Source organism: Dermacentor albipictus, chromosome 7 (assembly GCF_038994185.2).
Source record: "Dermacentor albipictus isolate Rhodes 1998 colony chromosome 7, USDA_Dalb.pri_finalv2, whole genome shotgun sequence".
Taxonomy (NCBI): domain Eukaryota; kingdom Metazoa; phylum Arthropoda; class Arachnida; order Ixodida; family Ixodidae; genus Dermacentor; species Dermacentor albipictus.
This window is the reverse complement of record NC_091827.1, coordinates 20,374,222-20,401,865: the sequence shown is the minus strand read 5'-3', so window position 1 is coordinate 20,401,865 and position 27,644 is coordinate 20,374,222. Positions and strand designations below refer to the sequence as shown.

The 27,644-nt window shown below is 50.9% G+C and overlaps 1 protein-coding gene across 1 annotated transcript in view; it reads right to left on the bottom strand.

The window, feature by feature from the left end:
- Nucleotides 1-27,644, bottom strand: part of Trim9 (E3 ubiquitin-protein ligase Trim9) — a 258,926-nt gene that overhangs the window by 93,841 nt on the left and 137,441 nt on the right. The window lies entirely within an intron of this gene.

Sequence of the window (27,644 nt, the reverse complement as noted above, 5' to 3'; positions counted from 1 at the left end):
CTTGAATAACCGGATACGATTTCCATCAAAGCACATGCAAAACATCAAGCACGGATGCAAACGTCAGACGAGTTGTCATCAATCAGCGCGCACGCTTGACAAAAAGTTAACCCTTCCCGACACGTATATCTAAGACCTCGGTGCCCGAACCTTAGGCATTTAAAGCGCAGTGCGGAGATCGGAGTCCCTGGCCTCACACGGGTTTTTCGCGCATTTCGAGTTAAGTGACGCGGAGAACTCGCTGGAATTTATGAATCGAAACATATGCTTGGTTGTGACTTGTGGATTTATGGCGGGGCAATCTCAATCCTTCCTGCTTTTATACCGTATTTCATTTATCTTAACCTCTCCAGTTCTTCATCGCTCACGTATGCAAGAAACGCTTTTTACCTAAGAGATATACATTCGGGCAGGTTCTCAGGGATCGATATGTGCGTAGAGAAAGAGGGTGAAACCGTTAATACGGGTGAGGAGGGCAGCAACTTAGCTCACATTTTTAATGAGATTAATTAGCATTCTAAAGATATACTCCACACATTGTTCGGTGTCTCTCTACATTTCTATCTCTCTGTGTGTCTGTAATCATTTCTCCACTCAGCTCGGGTCACTGTGTAGTCCATGGTCCAATGCACTGAGAGCATCGGTTTGATATATGCTGAGTGAACCGGGCTCGAAACCAACAGTCCAAATTGAACTGTAGTCAATTGCGTAGTGACACAGCTAGGGGACGTGCCACACTTCACCGAACCTCTTTGACGCCAACTTGGGTGATCGATCGACTGTGTATATACGTGCCATTGGGTATATTCCGCTCCCTTCCTGTGAGAAAAACGATCGAAATATAACGGGAAGTACTGGAACCCATCATGTTGCGCTTCGTCTATACAGTTCTGCGGCAGCGCCGACCGCCTACCGCTGAGCGCTAAATGAGGACGCAGTTATGCATCCACGGGAACACGCGCGCCAAAACTGAACATATAAGTTAGCTAACTCGCTCACACCAGGGTGCCCGGCCAGTGCAACAGAAACCCCATCGGCTCCACGGAAAGTGGGTCAGCGAGGCTTCACTTCTCACGATTCGGGACCGGCCTGCGGACTGGCTACGTATAGTTAACGTCGGTTATCCTGACCCCGGCCGCGTCCGGCATATAAAACGCACGCGCGCTACGTCTCTTCCCGGCAAGCAGTTCTCAGGTGGAAACTAAGAAGCCCTGGGAATTGGAGTACAGCTATTACATCATACCTCGCTCAGTCCGTATAACGTTGCGCGGCTCTATACAATGAGACGGAGGACTGACTCCACGTGGAAACCCGTCGCAGTTCAACTCGAGCGCTACCCGTGCCGTTCTCTCGAATTCGCCACCGCGCAAGAAGCTCGCAATTGTACTCGCAGGCGGCGGCGGTGGCGGCGTGAGCGAGGGCACCACGTGGTGCAACAAGCTCCCGCGTATAAAACCCCGGAGTAAGAAAAAAAAAGGGGGAGGGGAGGAAGGGCTGAAGCGGGCGAGGCCTCGGAGGTGCGCAGGCGGCCATTAGACGTTATACCAGTAACGCCACTTTGACCCGACAGAGACGTAATCAGTACGAATTACGGCGCCGTTTCACGGCCTCTCTCTCTCTTTTTATGGCCGCCGCCCGCCTCCTCTGGTGGCGGCCCGTTTACACACAGAGCGGCGAGCCGTCCGTAAATCTCCGGTTCGCGTGGTTGCGCAGACAACGACGCCGACAGAGCGCGAAACTTCCCCCTCCCCCCCCCTTCCTCCCCCATCACCACCGACGAAGAGGCTCACTCACGTGCGATTCTGGTGCTCCTTCTCTCCCCCTACTTTCAGTCCCTACCCCCTGTGCAGCGCGGTTGAGGTGTCCTCTGCTGAGAGACGGTTACTGCGCTGCACTTTACCCGTTGCTTTACCCCAACCTTTCCTTCCCAGCATCAAGAATCTCCTTCTCTCTCACTCACGTGCGAACGAGCGCGCCAAGCGATGGGCGCCGACACGAAACGGCATGGCTGTAACGGGTAACATCGCCAGCTTCTGTGGACGGGTCTCTTCGTTTTTGTTTGTTTCGTTCCCCAGTTCCCGACTCATACCCGCATCAAAAGAGCCCGGAACGATTCACTTTAGGGCAACTTCGGCACCTTGATGAGAGGCGGGCTATATGTGCTGTCCGTGTGTGTGCGTGTGTGGAGAGAAACGGCGGCGAAAAAACGAAGAAAATGAGGTTGGCAATTCGAGCGATACAGCTGCCGATTTCGGGCCCAGCGGTACTATAGGCGGTCTTCTGCCAAGTTATATAGGTAACACAATTACAATCAACTCGCTCCCACCCGATTGCTTAAAGCGGTAGAAGTTTGGGCCAGTTGGTAATATACTACAGTTGATTAAAAACAAAATAGCGAGCGAGAGACATCGGCGATTGAATAAGATAGGTCAGGACACGTAGCGCACACTTATCCCGTTCTGCTCTTTTTCAGTCCCGTGTGTCTCCCGCTATCATCCCAACTATTGTTATTAAAGCTTGACCGAAATTAATCGTTCACGATGTTTCCCAACAAGCCCGATTTCGAGTTGATCGGGACTGCAGAAATAGGGCAGCCGTTCCGTTTAAATGGGCCACGGTTTTTGTTATACGGCATCGCGTGGCGAGCCTATTCTAAACCGCGTATATCCACTGGCGACGCGATCCGCGGTTCGCCTCCGTGTAAACGTCACTCGCGGCGGCCGCCGATCGAGTGCGGCGGCAAAAGCGACTTATGTCCTCCTCTCCACGCGCAGGCGGGCGAATATCCGTTTGACAAGGCATGTACGCAAGCACGCGCCGTGATCGTGACACGCGATCGTGACAACGACGGGCTTTCCGACGTCGCAACTAAGCCTGTCTCTGTATACGTAGTAAGGTTCTCATGCATGCGATTGCTGTCGCTTCGCCGTTAGTCGCGACCCACAAGTATCACGAACGTACGAGTAAAACCAAGCGTCTCGCGGGGCCCACACGAGGTGGAAGTGCGTGCCACCTGCTGTAAGTCGCTGTGGTTGACCCACGTCGAGCTTTTTTTTTTTTCACTGTCCAACCGGTTCACGGCCATGAGCAGTGCATCGCAAAGTAGTGAATGCACTTCAACTTACTTCAAAGAGATTGACATAGTTGATGAACACTGACCACACATGCGTCACCGTGTGCGTATATGCGTGTATACCATTCGCGGGTCTGCAAGAAACAAGTACTTGCGTATACACCTGCGAAATCTCTTGCATACTGATTCAATCGGTCACGGAGTTTTTGAAGACAATCACAGTAACGGTACATTCTTAATGAAATTATGTTTACAGCTACCGTCACAGCTGTATATAGAAGTGGGGCGCTATGCGGTGGAGCAAAAAAAAAGAAGACACGTGTTTGAAGGTATATTAGGGGTGCGAGGGATAGTACGTGCTGAGGGCTCAAGGAAAAGCTACTGCGAATCTAGAGGATTCCTAGCTAACTTTTTAGCCAAGCTGTTCAACGAACCCCCCCCCCCCCTCCCCCGCACACACACACACACACACACGCGGGGAAAACAAGGCGCAAAACAGGTTTTCAAGACCTACCGTGTTCGGTTGCCAGAGGTCTTATGACCGAACACCGTAAGTGTTATAAATGTATCTTGCACCGTGTTTCTTCGTTCTTCTTTTTTTAGTTTAAATCTATTTTTTCAATCAACAGCTTAGCTAAAGCTAGCTGGGACACCCTGTACAGTGGCGCCATGTACCTTGAACGTAGAGAATTTCGAGAGAAAAACTTTTTCTTAAAACAGCACAAGGCACGCAACGCTCTGCACAGCCGCAACGGAGGTCGTACACCTCAATGATGGTGTAGGGGAGGGGGGAAGGGGAAACGTGGTAGAAGGAGATAAACGTGACAAGAGCATAGTTCGAGATCAGCGCACACCCAGCTCGATACACTGCCGGGGTGTAAAAGCTCGAAGAGAGCGAACCCATGTTCGCCCAGCACCGGCTATCATTGTGGGCTGGTCCGCGCGGATGCGGATACACGCTCCGGGCGAAGCTCCGCAGATGAAGACGAAGCTGCCAGGCCACTTGACAGCAACGGCGAGACGAGAACGGCCAGACACCGAGGTGAGAGGAGGTCCACCTCCGAAACCAGCGCTGCCCCCCCTCCCCCTTCCCAGTTTTCCCTCTCTCGTCCATCTCGCGGCCAACTTCCCGCCAGCCTTTCAAGAGCGAAGCAGAGATCGGCTGCTCGGAGATGGACTAGTCACAATCGGCGCGATGGAGAAAAAGCGCGCGCTTCGCAGTGACGTGCGAGCGCAGGGCATATCGAAAGACAAGAGCCGGCGCGAAGAAATGAACGGGGGACGGAAGGGGAAAGGAGGCAGGGGGGAGGGGCGCGCTTATCAGACTCCTAATCCCCCAAAACCGCGCCGCGCGGCCTTTCATTAGCGAAACACGGTTGTGCCCTGACGAGGAGCGAGTAGTCTTCGGCGCGCGCACAGCTCTTCCTGGGGAAGAGAAGGGTATACGGGAGAGAACGCCATCTCTCCGTCTCATTTCTCAGGCCGCGATATATACGCCGTCCCGACGTTTTTTCTTTTCTTTTCCCCACTTTTCGTCTATATACACACACTGTCTCAAACGAGCTGTCGCGGTGGGAGGGAAAAGAAAAAAAAGGAAGCGAGAAAAATCGGGAGCAGACAGCAGGGAAGGCCGCGAAGCGAATCGAGATAGGCGAGTGACGAGAGAGCGAAAGCCGGCGAGATTGGAAAACGCAATAAAGCGGCTTTGCAGAGCGTCGAGCAGCGGTGGCTGTGCTCGCCGGCGACCGCAAAGCCTGTGTGTCGCAGCCCATCCGGCCGCTAATGGGCTCCAAAGCGGCCGATTGAAGGAGGAGAGGGAGGAGGAGGCGCGATCCCTCTTTTTTTCCTCCGCTTCGTCGTCTTCAGTGCTCGCTGTGACAGATCAGAGAGCGCCGACTCCGCGACAGTCAAAAAACTTTATACAGTACCCTGGGTTTGGCAGGAGGAGATGCCGGCTGTACGTTCCGAACTAACGCCACCGCGTAATGACGTTCCCCGAAAAGGAGTGAACGGCGGAGGAGGACGGGGAGGGGGGGGGGGTAACTCCAACCCGTCCGCTAGGCCAGAGAAACAAAGCGAGCTCGTCGATTTCGTTGTTTCGAGTATTTCGGCGGATCAGCAATTGATGAACTTGCCGATCTCGCATCTACATGTATCTGTATACCGGCGGCGTTCGCCCCACTTCATCGATGTTAGGGGCCACGTCTTCGCACGCGAGGTTGCAAACCTACTCAATATGGCTATGCGGACAAAGCATCGCCATTGACACACAAATGTTCTTCTCCTTCTTTCCAGTCGACACTCCCGTTGCGAGCTTTCTGACCTACCTGGATGGATGAGCATCATACGTCATTTTAAGAGGCCGCTTGCATAAAAGTAATTACCCGGCGTTGTTGCTTAGTGGCTACAGGCGTTGCGCTGCTAAGCCCGATGCCGATCGTGGGATCAAATTCCGGCCACGGCGGCCGCATTTCGATGAGAGCGAAACGCAAGAAAAGAAAAAAAAAACGCGAGTGTACCGTTCATTGCACGTTAAGGAAACCCAGGTAGCCAAAATGAATCGGGAGTCCCCCAGTATACGGAGTGCCTCATATTCAAACCGTGGTATTTTGACACAAAACTCTCGCCAATTTTCTTTCTTTTTCTTTTGTGTGGCTCGGCATTACGCTCGCCAGTGCGCATTACGCTGAGACGCAGCAACCTTTAGCAAAGCGCGCGTCACTGAATTTATTATCAGTTAACTCATAAAAAGGCGAATCGCGGGCTGTCTGTTCGCATACATAGAAGCACAGCCGCACTCTCGACGCGACTCGACGCGGTAATATCCGCGAGTCGCGCTCGTGTAAACCGAAGATTCCGCGCGACGCGGCGTCACTGCTACGCGCCGCTGATGTGCAGCTGAACCAAGTCACGTGTCATCTCGTACTTATCACCGCCAGAAAGCTGACGTACACTTTTATCGCTCTTTGGTTTCTTTTTTGTTTTTACTCATTCATCTCGAAGAGCGCCAACGAATAGAACCACTTGCCTATACCACCGTCGTGACCGATCGCAATGTTTACGCACTTAAACCTGCAATTGAATCTGCAGCCATTTTATACGCTCTGTCCGGCCGCCTCACTTCTGATTCTTCTTCCGGATTTTCGCACCATATACGTCGATCATGTCTGTTCACCGACTAGCCCAGCGAAATATTCTGCCATTGAAAATTATAGTACTAACTGTTTACGATACGTATTTACTTATCTTTTAACGCCCACCTCTGAAACGCCTTCGGGCATTACAACGGCGCACAAATAAATAAATGATGCCTACACCAATCACACGCGCGACCGCGGCAACCACACGCTCCAGACTACAGTAATACATAACCACGTAATGCAGGGGCGCCGTCTGTCTCCGACTATCGTCTGCCACACACACACACGGGCCCGTTCACTTAGCAGAATGCCGTTTCACGCGATCACCGCCAGCAGGCTCCGGTAAATGTCACGGCCAGTGATCGCTTCGAAGCCCCCCTCGCTCCCTCCTCTCCCCCGTCGAACACTCAAGACAGGCGCTGGCTGGCATGGCTGGCTCAAAGCAGCATACCCCCCCCCTCTCCCCTTCCGTCGTTTTAAGGATGCTCCTACAGCAGACGCGCCGCGGACCGGCGTTTTTTTTCTTTCTTTCTTTGTTTTTTTACAGGCCGGAATCGGGCGCCGCGGTGAGGCCAGGGCTGGTGCGCACGCGTATAGCGAGCCAAGCCGAGCCGAGACAAAAGCCAGGCTACCCCAGCACCACGCACGCCCTTGTCGGGCCTCGGTATAAAGCACGTGGGGGCCACGTGGGCGAGAGAAGGGCGCAAGGCCTGAATCGTGTCCGCAGAGAATACACATAACCTGCAGCCGCTTATCCCATTGCAAACGCGATGGCCCGGAGTGTTTGCCCCTCACCTTCTCCCCTCTCCCCTCCCTCCCCGTAGCATCCGGCTGTGGACGAGCATTCGAGCTCTGGCCCACCCGAACACCATCGCCTGCTCCGAAATGACACGGGCTTTTTTTTTAAACGCTTCGCGGCCGATAACAACGTAAATATTTATTCCGCGGACGGGTCTAGACGGCTATGCAGCGCGACGCGTAAGCGAAACACGGCATCATGGCTTGAGCGCACGTCATCTGTAGCGGGCCCCCAAGCACGTGCTCGGAGGCGTGCTGGAACTTGCATGTATACGCGTATGAGTCGAAGACCCGAGCATCTTTAGCTTTGCGAACGTTACGCGAAAGCGTGTATAGTCAGAACGAAACACAGCGCGTGCTCTGGTTATACTCGAACGCCACGCTCTCCGCTGGGCTTGCCAAGTATATACGGAACAAGGATTCCGCGATGAAGCCTATACGAACGTAACTTGAAAAAAAAATTGAGCACTGCAGTCTGAGCTTGGCATTGTGGGCCCTTTCTTGTACACTCGTAAACTTCATTAGCGCGTATGAATTACGAAAAACTATTAATTTCTTTTCCTTTGGCGAGCCTGTGGTTCCTATACACTTTTGCCCAAGGGTGTACGCAAGTGTTTCGAGTTTGCGAGCGGCTTCTGCGAAGAACGCACAAAAGGACAGCTCATGCCGGAAACATAACTGCGCGCTGAGCTTTGCGCCAGACAGGCCATACAGCAAAGTTATTGAATAAGCGAACTAAATCCAGCGAGCGCAGCTTTCAAAGCTGTCTGCGCGGAGGCCAACACCCGAAATCATCTTCGTCGCACAATGAAAAGAGCGCCAGGCAAGCGGTAAAATAAATTACACCCTTAAAAGTGAAAAAGTGTGTAAATCTGTGTAACACTCACACCCTTTCACCTTTTCTTAAGTGGAAGGGTGTAAGGTTTACACCATTTAAAGGGTGTAAATAATTTTGCAGTGCAGCTATCGACAGAACAAAGGAGACTGGCTGTTCCGTGACTGAGGAACCACACGCAAAAACAACAATAGAAGTTCCATACGCACAACTCGATATACATAGTAAGAGAACTCATACATCGTCCTACCTATTTTCTATATGCCCGAGATTAAACAAACAAGCGCCCCTTTACTTTGTCGATACTGATGCCCCTTCAGTGGTGCATTTTATACTCCACGAACCTGTATAAACCTCTGGTTACTTTTCGCTGGTTCGATTCCTCAATGTCCTTCCCACTGACACTCCCCACATGAGAAACACGCGTCACAACTTCCCAACCGCAAACGTCGTGCCTTCGCCCTTGCTTTATTATTATTATTATTATTATTATTATTATTATTATTATTTATTTATTTATTTACAATACTGCCTGTCTTATTGCGAGGCCATAGCAGGGACAAGTAAGACAGTGCAGCAGCAGACAAATATACACATTCCTGACGGGCTGCAACATAACATCGAATACAGGTAGGCAAAAGAGATAAATTGGCCGTCGGAAAGATACATAAGAATACGTCGTTGACAATGGCAGGCCCAACTTCACAAGCAGTCAACTTCGCACGCATGACAAGTTGTAACAATGATTTTTTTATCAAAGTTAACAGACACAACTAACACATTGCTACTGTGGATTCATCAAACGCTCTATCTGCGACGAAAATCAATACAATGAATGATTACTAGTAATATCATGACCCGGACGATTCCATCCGCTAATAGTGGGAGGAAAAAAAAGGATTCTTGAACCTGTCATTATGGCATACATCCTTGGTTAGTGTTTGCGAAGCTAACACCCACGCCCACTATGTATGCCCACACTAACACTAACACCCACACTAACTATGTATGCCGTAATTTTTTTTTTTCAGCTGCGCTTTATTGGCGATTGGTGCTTGGAGAATCCGGGGCGATATGTCGGGAATGGGCAGACCCATTCCCGACTTAACGAAACTTGATACGTAACAGGGACAACTTCTGTGAAAGCCGATGCATACTACAACCGTTACCGAGTTCTAAGTGTATACCTGGCCACACAATATTACGGACCGCGAAATCTGAGAAAAAAGCTGAACATCTCCTCAACCTAACAACGCAGCCTGGTATTGGCATTTCGGGCCTCGACTATAGAACACGCTAACAACAATGTCGCGCACATTTTTACAGGCTACTTACAGGTTACTTCAAGTGCACCGGCTTAAGAGACCGTTTATAGTGTCCTTGTGTATGGTGTCCCTCCCACACCCGTACTCAGAGCTTACTCCCTCCCTTTCTTCCTCTTTCCATTCCCCTTTCCCCCACCCCCAGTGTAGGGTAGCAAACAGGATGCTGTCCTGGTTGACCTCCCTGCCTTTCCTAGCCTTTTTCGTTCTCTCTCTCTCTCTCTCTCTCTCTCTCTCTCTCTCTCTCTCTCTCTCTCTCCACAGGCTACCGCTACAGGCTGCTCGGGGAATTGAACGTTTTCGGACGTCTTGTGGTCCGCCAAATTTTGTGGCCGGCTGTACATACGAACACCGCGTGGTCCGTCGCGACGGGAAGCTTGGCGAACCGCGCGCGCTTGGGTCGTGGAGAATAGAGTGCGTGCGTGTTTCGAAAGCGGCGGGGCCAATCGGGCCGGGGGTCTTCACCGGGACGCGAGTCACGGAGGCCAAAGCATCTAGCAAATTGGTCTCCAGTCTATTGCCAACGGGCCTGCCGGCCGGGCCGGGCCCCGGAGGGAGGGAGGAGGCCCGACGCTCGCCGATACGAGCGACCTCTCCCTCCGCGCAAGTTGGGTGCAGTGTGCCGCGAACGAGAGTCCCGCGCGGCCCCATCTGGAAGACGGGCACGTTGCGACAATGTGTCAGGCCGCGATGTTGCCTCTGACTCGCGCAGCCCGTTCCCACGTATACAGATATATATATACGTATATATATATACACACACACTAGGCGAACGCTGGCGGCGCCCGCACCCTTTCGGGAGATCACGTGTCCGGACTGCAGAGCGAACGTTCTAAGGGACACGGTCGTTGGGTTGCTTTAATGGACAAGTCGCCACCGTCGTGTCTCTCTCTTTGGCTCTGCGCAAAAGAGGAGCTGGCGCGTCGCCGGCACCGGTTTCTGTCTTACGCGAGGCGTTCGGATTCGGCGAAGCCCGCGCTGGAGCCTATTTTTTTTATTTACGCTTTGGCTCTGATTATAATGCTTGAGAAGTTTTCAATTAATAACTAATTACGTAATCATCCGAAATACAAAAATAAGAAAGGCAGCCTGGCTTCCTGCAAGCGACGGCAGACGACGTAAACTTCGCTTCTACCCAGCTACGTGGCACTCTGGCATATTTTTACAATTTTGGCGCAAGTTACGTGGTTCACTCTGTACGCACATACACGGTCCTCTATAAGCTCTCCCGTCCCCCCTCTACCTCTACCGCGTGATCGGGCGTCCCGCACCTTCACACACGTACACTCTGTTCCCACTCTGACACTCCTAATGATGAGGCATTATTAAAAGCTTGTTCCTGCTTCTCACGCAGCACGAAGGTCGCGAGCAACCTCCTCGTCGCTTCCGCTGCATCGTGCGAACGCGAGGCAATCAGAAACGCGCGAATTAACTTTCGAGTTTAGGCCGGGGGCAGCTGCGCAGGTGGAAAAAGAAGACGTAAGAGAGAGAGAGAGAGAGAGAGAGAGAGAGGCGCCAGAGCTTCCACAGTCTACGAAGAGGAATCCCGTACGCTGGACGAGGCAATCTTGCATGCTCCTGAGAGAGACAGAGAAAGAGAGAGAGAGAGAGAGGGGGGGGGGCGCCAGAGCTTCCACAGTTTACGAAGAGAGATCCCCTACGCTGGACGAGGCAATCTTGCATGCTCCTGAGAGAGACAGAGAAAGAGAGAGAAAGAGAGCGAGAGAGAGCGAGAGAGAGAGAGGCGCCAGAGCTTCTACAGTTTACGGAGATCCCGTACGCTGTACGAGGCAATCATGCATGCTCCTGAGAGAGAGAGAGAGAGAGAGAGAGAGAGAGAGAGAGAGAGAGAGAGATAGAGGCGCCAGAGCTTCTACAGTCTACGAAGAGGACCCTGGACGAGGCAAGCTTGCTCCTGTGAACAACCTTACTCGCCCATGTAGGCATACAAAACGCATTCAGCGAGAAGTTACCCGAATCGGGAAGCGCGCACGAGCCTATTAGAAAGCCTAAAAAAAGAAAGCTCACGACCGATTTTATAATTCGGCCGTTTATCGCTTAGATTTATTAGTGCACAATGCTCCACCTTGCCTACCGCTGCTAACCGCACGCACGATATTTTTTTTATTTCTTTACAAAATTTATCGAAAATAGCAGATCCTTTCATACAGGCCGCTTCGAAATTGCATTGTTTATATGGAAATCCATCAAATGTGATTCCGATTTTTTTTACCTCCCTACTTGAAATTGCTATAGTGCATATTTCTGCGTTTTTCCGAAAGGATATGGCTTCATAGACCAGAAGAAAAAAATGTTTTAAAGAGGAAAATATATATAGTGTGCAGCAGTTTTAGAATCACATAAAACATGAATAAGCTGAATGAAGTTCCTCCACTTTACCGATCATTCTTAATATATTTATACCTTTTCACTTTTCTCTTGTCTTCTATTTATCTTTATTTCACCTATCGACGCCTATCATCCGGGGTAGCACGTCATGAACTTCGCCGGGATAACATCTCCAGCTCCCATTGAAATCTCTTATTTTAATCTTTCCCTCCCCTTCTCGCTTTCCGCATAGTAGGATAGTCAACCGGGCTAAGTCCTGGTTAACCTCCTTGCCTTTCATTTATCATTTGCTCTCTCCCTCTCTCCCTGCATCCAGCGCGGCAGGTTTGCTTGCGAGTAGCTTGATTTGCGCTGGTTCTTTTACCCTACGCCGATCTTCGCGGAAACCACGTGGTGCGAGTCGGCCAACCGGCGCCACATGGCTCGAGGGGGCCCCGAATTCACAAAGCCTTGCTTTCGAGCACGTGTTCCTTGTTATTGGCCTGCCACCTTCGCTAATGATATGTCCAGCGTCACGACTGGCTGGAAATTGCTCTTACGAAGAATTCTAGCCTAAAAAAAGATTTTCAATTTATTTTTTGTAAGTAAGTGTCAAAATCTTCGGCACCACAGTCCCATGGCCACGCTTACGTGTTCAAGCTATGGCCACAGCTGGCTTTTTCTCTCCTTTATTAAACGGGAGGTATTGGAAGTTTGGCCACAGAGAGGGCGCGGTCTATCCCAAAATCATAGGCATGGAAAGGCACACACATAAAGAAAGAGTACCGCGAAAATACGAAACACTGTTGGAAGTCCCTAACAAATACTAAGGCGAAACACCATAACAGAGAAAGTCCGTGGATCGTGAAAAAAAAAAATTAACTAAGAAAGAAGAGGTTATAGGACTACAAGAGCACAAGCACGGGCAGGTAGGTCATCGTCAGATGCACGCCACGCGTCCACAGGACGTCTTCCTCCAGAACACACAGCGACGTCGGTGCGGTGTGTGCATACACCGGACGAGCGGCACCACAGAATCTGCTCCCGGTGCACGCAACTATACAGACGGGCTGCCACGCCTGCGCGCAGTACAAGGCAACCACGGCCGGGCGCACGGCGCCGACGTGCTGCGGATGCGAAGCGCGGCGCGTCGTGTCCGCGACAGGGGGGACCCGAGTCTCGCTGCTGATAGTGTACCGTTGCGGACGCTTGAGTACGCTGGCGCCAGAGCCAATCAGCGTGGCAGGACAGGCTCCCGCGGCGGCCCAGTTCGTACATGATTATATTGCGCTTAGTGTTGCACTGACGAACGTAAAGGAGAGGACGCGGACGTACTACGTGTTACACGTACACGCTTAGTGTTACACTGACGAACGTAAAGGACAGGACGCGGACGTACTACGTGTTACACGTACACGCTTAGTGTACGTACACGCACGTACACGCTTAGTGTTACACTGACGAACGTAAAGGACAGCACGCAGACGTACTACGTGTTACACGTACACGCTTAGTGCACGTACACGCTTAGTGTTACACTGACGAACGTAAAGGACAGGACGCGGACGTACTACGTGTTACACGTACACGCTTAGTGTACGTACACGCACGTACACGCTTAGTGTTACACTGACGAACGTAAAGGAGAGGACGCGGACGTACTACGTGTTACACGTACACGCTTAGTGTTACATTGACGAACGTAAAGGACAGCACGCGGACGTACTACGTGTCACACGTACACGCTCAGTGTACGTACACGCACGTACACTCTCGGTGTTACACTGGCGTTCGTCAGTGTAACGCTAAGGACAATGTAATCATGAACGTCCACCAACTAGCCCCGTTCGTTGCTTTACCAGCTCGTAGAGTAATAACAGTTGGCGACACGGGAGCCGAGTCCCCTGTCAGGGCGCCTACGACCGCCATATATAGATAGAGAACGGTTTGGCGAGATCGACTGCCTCACTAACGCCGTCTCTATAGCTCGCCCTGCACTACATCGTTTTTATTAATTTTTTTTCTAGATGCGCGCACGACAATGTGGCGACGCCTCTCCGCGTAGAAAAAAAAAAGAGAGAGAGAGAGACAATGCCGCGCTATCATGAATGCGCGGGCGCTCTATAATAAAGCCTGCCGCCAACAACGGCGAATCCACGAAGCGGCGACGGATACTCCTGTGCGCTCGAGCAACGCTATATAGCGAGACCGTGATACGGCCACGTTAGGCTGGTACTAGGTTACGATGCGACGACAGAAGACCAAATGACGTGTCTCAGTTCGCTCGCTTAGTCGCGCTTCCTACCCTGCTATATAGCAGGGTTTATCTGTGAAGAAGGATCGACATTTGGCCGAGTTGCTACCGGTTGAACATCTTGGAGGGGCAGCGAAAGACGACGAAGACAGAAGGCAGGTGGGACAGCTCTGAACTCGCAAACTAACTTGATTCGAAAGTATACACAAACTTACGTACTACAACCCATAGCCACGTGCTTTCCCGTCGAAGTTTGTGCGAGCAAAACGAGACTTTTGTTTCTTGTGTGTTTCAACGCTGTTGCCGCTCGCGAACTGTAAAGGGTCGGAGACCTTCGCCAGGCGTTTTCCCGACCTTTAACCTCTGCCCCCCCTGCCACAAATAGCAGGCTCTGTATCGACAGTCCACCGATAAAAAAAAAAGATTGATAATAATGAAGACTCCTAACAAAGGCGAATACTATAGCGTGAGGCTTCACGTCACGACACCGCGACAAGGCACGAAAGCCTCTCCTCGGACATGGAAGAGGCGGTCGCAGTAAGGGGGGGAAGGACACAACCTTCTTGTTTGTTCCTTCGAGGACATTTTCCCGAAACCACGATTCTTCACGGCACGCGTCCGGCTGCGGTATGATGGTCCACACTCCGTTGGCGCTCTTTTTCACTGCCGTTGCAGTCACCGGAAGCCGCGGATATATATCTCTTGCCCCACACGGCGTGCACCACCGACCGGGCGGGCGGTTGTTCTCTCGAGTGTTCGCGTGACCCGGGCCCCGTGTTCTCGGGACGTGGCCGCGCCACGTCGCTGCAGAAACGAGCCAGGAACATGCCATCGGCGATCACGGCAGCCGCTGCTACACATCGTCCCCGAGTATTGCACGCGTGGAGCGCCTTTCTTGAGAGCCGTGTATATAAATAGAGCCCGGGTCAGTTCCGTGCTCTCAAGGAGAACGGATCGAAAAGAAACCTCGGTCGGCACCAGCTAGACCAGCCTGGGCCGGAGCTCTATCTTCGGGGCGGCGTATACATAGCGTGTATACCCGTAACGTATACCCGTAACGTATACCCGTAACGTATACCCGTAACGTTAGCGAAGATGGTCCAAAAGAAAAAGAAGATCGATTAAAAAAAAAAGCACGGTGCGGTGTTTAGTCGTCAGAGTTCTGACGACCCCTGAGGTCTTAAATTTAACCCTTTAATGATGGCACGTATAAATACCCGAAGTAAATGTTCGTTTCCTACCGGATGTCAACACACACACAGACACACACGTGCAAAATAAGCATAAGGAATAACAAAAAATTATTTTGCGGAAAGTTTTTCAACAAAACTGAAGAAAAATCGAAATGGGCTTCACCCCAAGCCTACTGTGGCTTCGTTTGGAATAAAGGAAGGATAAAAATTTGCTCGCTTTTCACTTCACCCGGGCTGTAGGATCACGTGCGACTAACAGTCGCCGACGCACCTTAACCTGCACTACAGTGCACATGGGGGCGGTGTGCCGGACTTTAGGAAAGGCTAACATCATCGCGAGACATAACGATAGCGCAACCCGCCTGACCACTGAAGCTTAATTAGCACATTCAGAAAGCACAAAAAGAAACAGATACTGCGTCTCGGACAAGTGGCGAGCGCGTTGATTGTACGTGCGCTGGCAACGGTGCGGCATGTGTCGTAAGGATGTTTTTCTGTTCGCACGAATTTTTTTACTCTTGCACTGTGACAACTTACACACACACACACACACACACACACACACACACACACACACACACACACACACACACACGCACAAACTTATATATATATATATATATATATATATATATATATATATATATATATATATATATATATATATATATATATATATATATATATATATGTTTTCAACAAAAATATAGTTGCAAGTTCAGCACTTGTGTGCGCCATTTTTTTTCTATCATATACATATATATAGAGATGAAGAAACGGTTATTTACCCTCAACGTGCTCTAGCTGCTTATACCATACGCCAGAAATTAAGTGCCGCTCAAACAGGCGTGCAACCGCAAACAGAGACATCGTACAACAGCGCGCGGCTCTGCCTATACACGTATGTATATTCGACCACAGGGCGCGGCGGGGCGTTTGCTTGCGCTACAGCTTGCAGGATCGCTGTCGCTGCATAGAGTTGTGCACGCTCCCAGGACTTATTTCCGGCTTCTCGCTGAAGTGCGGCCGACACTCGGTGACGCTCGCTGGGTCCTACGTCATAACGACATCGCAGGCAGCTGCAATGTCAGACCGGAAATCGTGCGCACCGTCCGGTGGGCGATATACGAGACATGGGCGCTGCTGCGCCCAGATAGAATGGCGTTTATTTATATATATATATATATATATATATATATATATATATATATATATATATATATATATATATATATATATATATATATATATATATATATATATATAAGGGGGGGGGTGAGATGTAATTTCCTTCAGCAATATCTAGCCGCACAACGTGGTCAAAATTCGCACATCATATATCGTACGGCAGAAGCGAGAGATCTGGCAGCTGTGGATTGAAATTAAGCTATGTAGGCGACCGTTGCACCGTCCTCAACATATAGTACGTCCCGCGCTTTGCGCATATTCTGGTCTTTCGCTTTCCTGGGAAAAAAAAGAAGAAGAAAGAGCGCCGCTAGCATTTCGGAGGGATCCCGTCCAAAGTATTGCGCCGTTTTTTTTTTACCGATCTTTCACTGCACATACATTATATTAAGAGCCGCGTTTTCTGCGCATGGTCTCAATTGTTTATTTCTCCTCGTAAAAGAACAAACGCGAAACGTGGTTGGGAGAAGAATGTGAACTAAATTTACTCCCGACGACTGCGGATGTTACTGCGATCGGCATTCAAGCCACGTAGGGACGCACCACACTGCCGCCACCTAATTAAGCGCGTCATGAATGAGCCATGCACGCGACAGCCGGCTCCTCTCTCGCGCTTCCCTCCGCACACGCTGTGCCATCTGGCGGCGCGCCCACGAAGTCCGCGCGTGGCCTCAGAGATGCGTGACGTCCGGGTGCATGCGATATAACACCGATAATTACTACCCTCGCTGCCCGCGGGCATTCGTGGCGAAGCGATACAGCGTCAGGCTGCTACGCTCGAGGACCCCGCGTGGCGCGGATTTATGCTAATTAATAAGAACCCTAAAGTTATTTAAAAAGAAAGCGCGCGGAACCTACGCATTTGCAAGCCTAGCAGCCTATGTCGCGTGTTCCGGCTAACGTTAGTCAAGCTGTTAAACGAAGAAAGATATTTAAAAAGAAAAACGCGGTGCAATATAGAATTATAAGACTTACCGCGTTTGGTCGTCAGACATATGACAACTGAACACTAAGTTTTGAAACCGTATCTTGCACCATTAAATTTTTTTTTTCATAAGCATGGCTAACGTTAGCTTGGACAACCTACACTCTAAGAAAAAAAGGACTAAAAGGGGTAGGGAGGTTAGTCCTTTTGGGGACTAACTGATTTGCCACAACCATTAGTCCTTTTGGGGACGAACTAACATGGGATGAACTGTTACTCCCCATGCACTTACTCTATCGGGGACTAACAGTTGCCCTTGCCCGATGCTCCTCAAGGGAGTAACGGTAATTCGTTCGGATGCTCCGCAAAGGTGGAATTAATGAAATTAGGCAATTATACCCTAATAAAAAAATTAATGAGCTGAAAAAAAATATGCCCGAAAGTAGGATTTGAACTCACGCCCTCCCGCTCACAAGTCAGGTACTCTAACCACTCCACCACACCGCTTGGTTGGCAACACGGGATATTTAGGGAAGGTTAACCATGGGAACGCAAGTGCGGCAATATAAAAACGACTCCGTATTTTGTGCACGCTATGCAGTGAGAGTCTAACGTTGAGTGTACTTGCAACCATAAGCAACTGCGAAAAGAAATCAGCCCGAGTATTCTTAGGGTGATTTAAACTGAGGCGCTACGCCATGTATACGCGTAGCGAGCTCAGACGGCGCACCGAAGACAACAGAGAAGGCCAATTTCTCTATCGCTTAGCGTGTGCCGTTCGAGGTACACATCGCTTCAGTTCCCAACCTCCTTGGAACGGAAGGAACTTAGGTACTATTGACCAAGAAAATCTAGCCGTATATCAATGACTTGCGCGCGTTTAATGCGAATCGCTCACTTATGGGGTGCGCACGAAGGACATGCCTCTTCATATTCCAGTTTTAAGTTTCACGTAATTTTCTCACGAAGAGACAAAGCGCTGCTTTGCATGCAGTTCAATAGACAATGCACGAACTTCGAACCATTCACGATTTATAGACAATACGGTTTTCGCCGCATCGCTCCATGACACGGACGAAAACAGCGGAGCGCATGGGGAGTAACTGTTGCCGTTCGTCCTCCCATTGCTCTCTTTCCGACCAGGGACTAAACACTTACTCCCCGAAATTTGCACACGGCACGCACATTCATGCAGTTAGTCCTTTGAGGGACGAAAGCGCCCTTTTTAGGACTAACGGCGCAGTTACTCCCGTTTTCCCCGGGATTTTTCTTAGAGTGTATATATAGTACAGATGCTCACATCTGAGGATTCCGTTGACGCACATGACGGTTTTAATTTGGATCACCCGTTCAAGCCTATCTGACCATTAAAGACGAATAATTTCACTGGCGATTTATAGAGAAATGAGCTAGGATTACGACGCACCTCTTCGAGGTCCCGCGTTCGTCACCTAAACCACCGTTTGCCGCATTGCAAAGTGATGTTCAGGAGCTCACTCGACGCACGTTCTGCTTCTTCGAGGAAGTAAGTGCAACAGACGGTGGTCATGGAGCAGACGACATTGAGTTGCATTATATATATAGATATATAAGCACGATCTTCTATCCCTTCTGTACATCTACACCACGCGACAGCACACACATACTCCCTTTATTTTCCCGCTTTCACACTCCTGCCGAATGCTAACGCAATGAAACAAGGCGAAAGCAGAAAGCTTCTTCGAAGACGACAGCAGGTGCAGAGTGGGGACTTGTTTTCCGGCAGCAGCCCTCTCGTCGGCATGCAAGTTGTACAGGTATGCAAAGCGAAGATGCGCTGGCTCGACAGCAAAACAGCGGCGCGGGGGGAACGCGGCGAGCCCGAGCATCGGCGGTGTCTGCACGTACGTATACGTCCGTCCGTTCTCGCGACGTCCGCGATTTATGAGGATTTCTACGGGAAAAAAAACAAGAAAAGATCGATCCTCGCCGGGTAGGAAGAAGGATCGCGCCCGTAAACAACCGCTGCACTATAGTAAACAAGAAAAAAAATAATAACAAGGTATAGTAGAGAGAGAAACAAAAGGAGACACGCCGCGCTCGGGACACGTATAGGAACGCCCGTCGATGAACACCGTCGAAGAACGCGGACAGGAAGAGAATCGCGCACGATCGGATCGGCAGCGAAAACGCCAAGAATTGCACGTGGAGGCAAAAAACAAAAACAGGAAACAGAAAAGAAGGGGGGGGGGAGGGGCAAGAGAAGACGGATAAAAAAGAAAATTCCTGAGGAGCCGGAAGAGGCGCGGCAGAAACAAATAACCTCGCATACGGTCGCGACTTGAAGGCATCAGCCGTACGGCGGGGAAATAAGCGAGATGAAAAGAAAAGAACAAATAACAATAAAGCAAAAAAAAGGAAGGAACGAGAGAGCGAACGAAATCGTGGCATGGAATCGCGCGTTGCGAGCATTACGCGGCTGTCCCCTGACGCGCGCCTTTGCGCGCAGCCCAAGGGGATGGCGCGCAGGCAAATGCAACGGCACGGTCTCGAGAAGCCGCGGTGTATACACGAACAAAATGATAAAAAAAATGTGAAAACAAAAATTCCACCAAGCGAGAAAGCGCGACGAAGACAGAGAGAGAGAGAGAAAGAGAGAGAGAGAGAGAGACAAACAAGTGGCGGAGACAGACGCGGAACTCAACCGAGGCGCGCGCTGGGAGATCGCGAACGAAATCTCCGGCCGGAAAAAAAAAAAAAGAAAGGCAAGAGCGAGACGGGAGGAACACACCGCCAAAGAGCACGAAGCTATAGGCATTCGTCGACGACTTTTCTTTCCTCGCCTTTTTGGAAATCAAAAAGCTTTCAGATCGTTTTTTGATTGATAGCTTCGGGAAGGAGCGCCGAGCGAGGGAGGGAGGGGCCCGCCTTTTTGCGGCGGGCCCACATATCGCCGGCTTATGTCGAATCCCTATACGCAGCTTGTTTCCCTACGTCTGCCGCAGATGCGAAGAACTAGCGGGATAATGGGGAAAGGAGAACCCGCGGCGGTGCAGAGAGAAAGAGGGAAGGCGGGAAAAGGATTTGCCTGTACGGAAAGGCCGTCTTACCTGGCAGTGCCCTCCTTTTTTGCCTTAAATTTTTTTTAGAAGAGAACAAGCGCTCAAACACACCGTCACTGCAAATACAGAGTTTGTAAACCACCATCGACCGTCACAGTGAGCTAGAGATTTCCTCACTACTATTTGGTCACCTTATTCAGCAGTAATTTGGCGCAGATGCGAAAAGAAAGAACACGAAGGAAAATGCCTGTTATTACTTGCTACGAGACAACCACCACGCAAGACGGCGGAATTTTTTTCTTTTTTTTTTGGGGGGGGGGGGGTGTACAAATACGTGCCCGAAACTATTCCGCCTTAACACCTTCTTACAGTTCGGCGGGAGCGATAAACCATGATTTGCCTTCGTATTCGATCTCGCAACACGAGCGCAGGCGTCCAATATATACCAGACCCACAGCGAACGCAGGTACATTATTCGGCGCTGTGAGAGAAACAGCGCTCTTCCGGAGACGATCAAAGTGACGGCTGCCGTAGAGCGGTGAACATACCGTCGGGCGCCTCTATGACGAACAGCTCTGTACAACGAAGTGACCGGTATAACGAATGAATAATCCCGTCCCGCGGCTCTACTGCGAGCTGCGCGCGGCCTTTTACAACAGATGTACAACGAATGATTTCGGAGGGACCCCCCAAGAGGCTTCGTTATCGAGGCGTTCGACTGCAGCTGTCCACTCGCAAGAAAGCGCGCGCCGCTGCCCAAATGCAGGACCGCAAGGAAACCACGCGAGGCTTCAGCGCGACCGACCCGTGGCCCGAGGGGACCGGACCACAAGCCTCTCGCAAAGCCGTCATCGCCGCACACGCACACATATACACAGAAAAGAAGATTAGATAGATAGATAGATAGATAGATAGATAGATAGATAGATAGATAGATAGATAGATAGATAGATAGATAGATAGATAGATAGATAGGGAGAGGAGAAAGAGGGAGGGAGGGAAACAACAACACAACTATACTGCCTGCTTACTGCCTGCGGCAGCCAGCGGCGTTCCGAAAGTGAAAATCCCGAAAAAAAAAGGAAAAGCAGTCCGGCACGGAGGCGGGCACGTGCGAGCGACATTCCATTCGCGTCGCCGCCTCTCACGCGATCAACGGCGGCCCGAATGTCGGACGAAATGCGGCGCCGCAAACGTGCGAAATAAAAAGAACTAACAGAGGGCGGCTGGGTGGAAAAACGCTTTCAATCTTGCATGTTTCGGACGGCAATTTGTTTCTTTTTGTATTTTTTTTTTGCTAGCGTATTTCTTATATTTCTGTCGGGGGTGGTGGCGGCGAGCTTTGTTGGGGCACTCTGACGGCGTGTGTATACGCAACAGCGTCAAAACTGCGGCGCGAAAGATACGCGCCTGCAAAGACGACTGCCGTGTAGATGTTTCTCCATGCCCGACAGCCTGCCTGCATGATGCCGTTGAGAAATGTACTGCCGGCATACTTCCTTACAAGCACTCGCTGCATGAGCCACGAGTCCACACCTATCGATGACCGAACATTCAGCACGGCAGTGCTCGGCCATATATATATATATATATATATATATATATATATATATATATATATATATATATATATATATATATATATATATATATATATATATATATATATATATATAGAGAGAGAGAGAGAGAGACAGAGAGAGAGAGAGAGAGAGAGAGAGGATAAAGAGGTACATCGCGGAATGAATACTGTCAATAGCGCTTTGCACGATATAGTATTACTTTTTTCTTTTTCTTTCTCTCTTTTTTTTATGAGCGATACTCCGTCAGGTGTCTCTACAACAGAATGAGCGAAGCTACAGAATGTTCGCACTAAATGAAAACGGAACGACGGAAACAATGCAATCAAGCATGCCCCGCAGGAAAAGAATCCCTGTATTACTGTCTTAGTTGTGGGCAATGCTTTTTGTTTTCCTTTTTTTCCCTTCTAATAATGTCTTTTACTCCCAACAACACACGTTACTCGCAATTTCTACGCAGCGTGACGTCTTCCACAAAGAAATAAACTGCGCGTCGCCACGGCACAACGATGGCGGAAGCGGCGACATCGCTCGGGACACGAATAACAATGTAATAAAAGAATGAGAGAGAAAAAAAAAAGACGGAGCGCACAAAACGACGCAAGAACAAACAGAACAAAAAGAGTCAACGAAGAGAAAGTAGGTGAGAGAACTTAAAAAAAAAAAAGAAAAGAAAGCTCCTACACCACTTGCGCTTATTATTATTCTCTTCTTTTTTCAAGCGCCGAGACTTCAGGGGGCATTCCTTCACGCTTATCGCACTTCTTAGCTCACGAGATTCTCGCGTTCATATATATATATTTTTTTAAATCTGCTCCTACCCACGTTTATATAATGATAAACAGGAGGGAGCGACAAAAGCGAGTGGCACAATGCGACGCAAAGGAACACGCCGGGGAACAACAACAACAAAAAAAGTGCAGCGCCACAGCGCTGTAGAAAGGAACAACAGGAACCGTAAGATTGCCACGCGGCCCTCCCCTCCCCTACCATCGCCCCTCCACCTGCACCCCGAGCATACACCAGTGTGCGCATTTTCTTGCACGCGACTCTGCAACGAATAAACGCGCGATGAATTATTGAGCAGACTCTCCCCCTCCCCTCCTCCCTCTCCCTCACAGTATTCGACATAGTGTTCATTCTATACAGCAATGGTCCGTGCGTCCCAGGTTGGAACCCCCCTCAGCCGTCCGGAGCGTTTTGGTTCCAACCGTAGGCAGAAGATTTATTCGAAGGAACGCTGACCAACGTGCTGCTGCTCAAGCCTCCCCCATCGCCATATTGCCCGCGGGGAAAAAGGAACATCACAAAACTACAGCGACTATATAGATATGTCATGTATGTCTGAATTTGTTATCGTATGTCGTTAAAAGGACAATAAAGAGTAAGAGAAAAAAAGCATTGAGTGGCGATATAGCGGTGAATGCGAGAGAAATGCGTGAGCATTTTGTCGCACCTCTTTGAGGTCCAGCATCCACGACTTAAACCGCGTTCACCCTACGGCGGCCCTGGATGAACAGCCGTTAGCCCGAGCACACGCGCAAGCGCGCGCACACACACGCGCACACGCAAACGCACACACACACACACACACACACACACACACACACACACACACACACACACACACACACACACACACACACACACACACACACACACACACACACACACACACACACACACACACACACACACACACACACACACACACACACACACACACACACACACACACACACACACACACACACAGCAAGTGCCTTTTCTTTAGCTGCAGCAAACTTTTAAAAGTCGCCTGTGGCAAGGTAGCACATTTCTAACCTATGAACTGAATTACTTGGTGCGTCGGGACGGCCACTGCAGGACGAAGGCCCCTCTCTCTCTCTCTCTCTCTCTCTTTCTCTGTCGCAGCGATCTCCCGCAAATTTCTTCACTTCATCAACCCACCTACCTTCCTGCCGTCCTCGACTGCGCTTCCCTTCCCCCCGTGGCACCCATTCTGTAACTCTAATAATGGTCCCCCGGTTGTCTGTCCAACGCATTACATTGCTCGCCCGGCTGCATTTTTGTCTGTTAATGCCAGCTAGACTATCGGCTATCCAAGTTTGCTCTCTGATCCACACCGCTCTCTTCCAGTCTCTTAACGTTGCGCTTAACATTCTTCGTTCCATTCCTTTCTGCACGGTTCTTAACTTGTTCTCCAACTTCTTTGTCAGTCTCTAAGTTTCTGCCCAACCGGTAGAATGCAGTGATTGCACACGATTGTACACTTTCCCTTTCGGCGACAGCGGTAAGCTCCCAGTCCAGCCCTCCTCCTCTTCATTAGCGTCAAGAAAAAAAATAAGTTTTTTAGAACCTCAGATCGGCTAATCCAAATAAGGACCACAGCCCGCGAACACGAGGAAATCCCAACGCACGTCGGCGAACGTGGCCGTCGTCTCGCGCGACCCCTTGCTGAAATATTTAAAGGCACAGCGCGGAAGATTAATACGCAACGAGGAAGTTCAATACCGATGGGTCAAAACCACAGCGTTCGGTCTACAGGAGACTGGGTATTAAAAACCCGGCCGCACAGCGAAGTCACAATGTCGTGATGCACTCCGTGACAACCACCAGGGACACGTCCGTACGACGTGCACTACGAGGAGCATGGAGAACAAACAGAGCATCCCTTCCCCCTCCCCCACCAAAAAAATCAAGATAGAGAGAAAGAAGGAAAGAAGAAAGAAGGAAAGACTATATGGGAAGAAACAAAGAAGAGAAAGGAAGAAAGGCATAAAAGTTAGACACAATGAGTAGAAAAGAACGGAATGAAACAGAATTGGAAAGAACAGAAAGGACAGGCGACTCATCGGGCGAATGGGTCCCTCCCCTCCTCCTCCTCCCGCAGGGCACGTGACTGGCACGCGTAGCAGTTTATGCGAGCTCGCGCTCTGACGCGCTTGGCTAGCGCCGCGGGACGACGCGCGGGCAGGGCAGCCGACCCGCACGGCTCGCGCGCCGTGAGGCGAAACGTGCCCAGCAGGTCGGCACCGCCACCACCACCACCAGCGGGGGCGCCCCGGGAAAGATGGCGTGGCAGCCACTCACGCGCGCAGACGCGCGCCGGGCTCCATCCAACTCTCTCTCTCTCTTTCTCGAGTGTGTGTGTGTGTGTGTGTGTGTGTGTGTGTGTGTGTGTGTGTGTGTGTGTGTGTGTGTGTGTGTGTGTGTGTGTGTGTGTGTGTGTGTGTGTGTGTGTGTGTGTGTGTGTGTGTGTGTGTGTGTGTGTGTGTGTGTGTGTGTGTGAATGTCGTGGTCGCAGAAGGAGGTGAAAGAGAAGTAGAGGAACGCTGGCTGACTGAAAAAATTAGACTCGAGACGGAGAGCGGGGGAGGAGTAGATGAGACAGGCACGGGACTATATACAATACACGCGAGCACAACGAGATGAAGCCGATATCGAAAAAGAAAAGAAACACACGAGAATGGAGTAACGGAACGGACCGGACGCACATTCATTCCCGTCACGATTCTTATTAAACGCAGGGGAGGGGAACCCGCGGTGGCGCACGCGCGGGCAAAGGCAACGGCGAAACGCGGACGATAACAGCGGCGGTGAGGTGGGAAAAGCAAAGAAAAAGAAAAAAAAGTGGAGTGCTGTCCACAGAGCACGTGCGATACTTCGCCCCCCCCCCTCCTCTTTTTGGTGTGTAGGTGTGTGTGTGTGTGTGTTTGGGTGAGTGGAGCGCGGGTATGAGGGGAGGGGGGGGAGGCGGAGTGGTTGAGGGGAGATGGCGGTGAAGAGCTCCGACCGAGGAGGAGGAGGAGGTGAGAGGGAGGAGGCGAGACGACGGTCGCATGACGCGCACGTGGCGAGCCAGGGGGGGATCCACCGGCGACGGTAATTCGGTGTTCCCGCTCCGGGTTATATACCCTCACCGCCGCTCGTATCCGGGCGAGCGGACGAGCAAAGAACAAAACAACACACTCGCACACAAAGAATATAGCTGACGCCGAAGGGTTCCAAAGCACGAGCAGCGATATATCGAGAATAAGGTGGCCGAAGTAAACTTACTAAACTGCATAAAAAGAGCCACCCCCCACGAAATAGAATGCGAAGGAAGCGGATCAGCTTCAGAGGTGGCAGGGGACCGTCCAGACGTGACTCAAGATACCGATGCCTCATCGCGAAGAAAAAGACAAAAAAGGACGGACGCGCGGACATCGTCGCGGTATGCAAGTTGAATTTGTCCGCGATGCTATAGGACGACAGAGGCGTTTTGCGGGGACAGATGGCGCTGACGGGGCTCCAGCATGGTGCACCCTGGGGGTGGGGGATCTATTCTGGGGAAAGTTACCGGCCAGGACTACGCGCGCGTAACGGGGTTAAGAATTCTCCATTTCCCCCAGTCCCTTCAAAGAGTAGCGCTGGTCGGCCCTCCTGAGAGTTGGCTTCCCCGCAATACAGGCGCTATCATGACGGGGACGCAACGGGTATCTCGACACGAACAGTGACGACGGAAACTACGGCGGCGCCGTGAACAAGCAGTGCGCTACGCAGGGAGGCTATATTCGAACGCCCGTCTTGCGCGTTACGCTCTGCCAATTGAGCTATATCGGCGCGACCGTTCTCCCGCACATAATTCTCGGGGTATTTGTTGCAGGTCAATACACCGCGAACAACGAACACGAAGGGCAGGCACGGGGCGACAGGACAACGCGCAGCGTATTAGTGTGCGCGTACAACGCTAGCCCTAGGAGCGTACAGCCAGCGCCCATCATAAGCTCGAGCTGTGTAACAGCCACTTCCTTTCGACTCACTGAGACTGCGCCAACTACAATTTGGCGCTTTCAAAAGTACGCACTAGCTTTCAAATAGTGTTTCATTCACTCATTCATTCCCAAGCTGCCTCCTCCCTACCTCGATTAACTAAATTGTGGCGGCCAACGGTGGGTGCAGAGTAACGTTGGGTGCAGGAGGACCCTCTCCGCTCTCCGGCCACTGCGCAGTCTGTGAAACACTTCACTTCCCCCTCTCTCTCTTCCGCCTCCCAGCGGCGCGCCTCTGACGTCACGTGTGGCGAAACAGGTGGGAAACATCTTAGGGCGAGTCGCGTCCTAGCTCACAAATGATGTTTCTAGCTCATCCTAACATGTGCTCTCTCTCTCTCTCTCTCTCTCTCTCGCTATTACCTGCCTTTCTACGTCTCCCCAACCGGCCCCATGACGTAGCGTACGGGAAACAGGATCTTTTTGCTGTGGTTAACCTCTCCGCGCTTCTCCTTTCTGTCGTCTCTCCATCTCTCTCGCATAACTGCTGTTCACAATAAAACACTGGCGTGCTCGGGAAGCAGCAGGACGTACACGAGGCGATTACGGTGAGGCAGGCACGGCCGGCTCCGACCCCAGTATAGTCGTCATCCCCGCGCTATTACAGCCACGGTAATAGCGCAAGGGGGGGGGGGGGGATCCGTGCTTCGAGCAAGCGCCTCCGCCCAGACAGCGAGCGTCGGGAACGGCGCCAACGCCACGAAAAAAAAAAAAGAAAAAAAATTATGGGGTTTTACGTGCCAAAACCACTTTCTGATTATGAGGCACGCCGTAGTGGAGGACTCCGGAAATTTCGACCACCTGGGGTTCTTTAACGTGCACCCTAAATCTAAGTACACGGGTGTTTTAGCATTTCGCCCCCATCGAAATGCGGCCGCCGTGGCCGGGATTCGATCCCGCGACCTCGTGCTCAGCAGCCTAACACCATAGCCACTGAGCAACCACGGCGGGTCCAACGCCACGAGGCGGCCATGTTCACGTTACAGGGGCTTCACGTTACTCGCCCCTACATCGCAATACCGTGATCCCCTCCGCTCTCTCTACCTCGGACACGACAACCACAAGAACAACGACGACGAAAACAACGTAAATGGGGGACAAAATGGGGGACAAAGTGTACCACAACCTGTTGTTCCTGGGCTAGTTGGTAGATTCT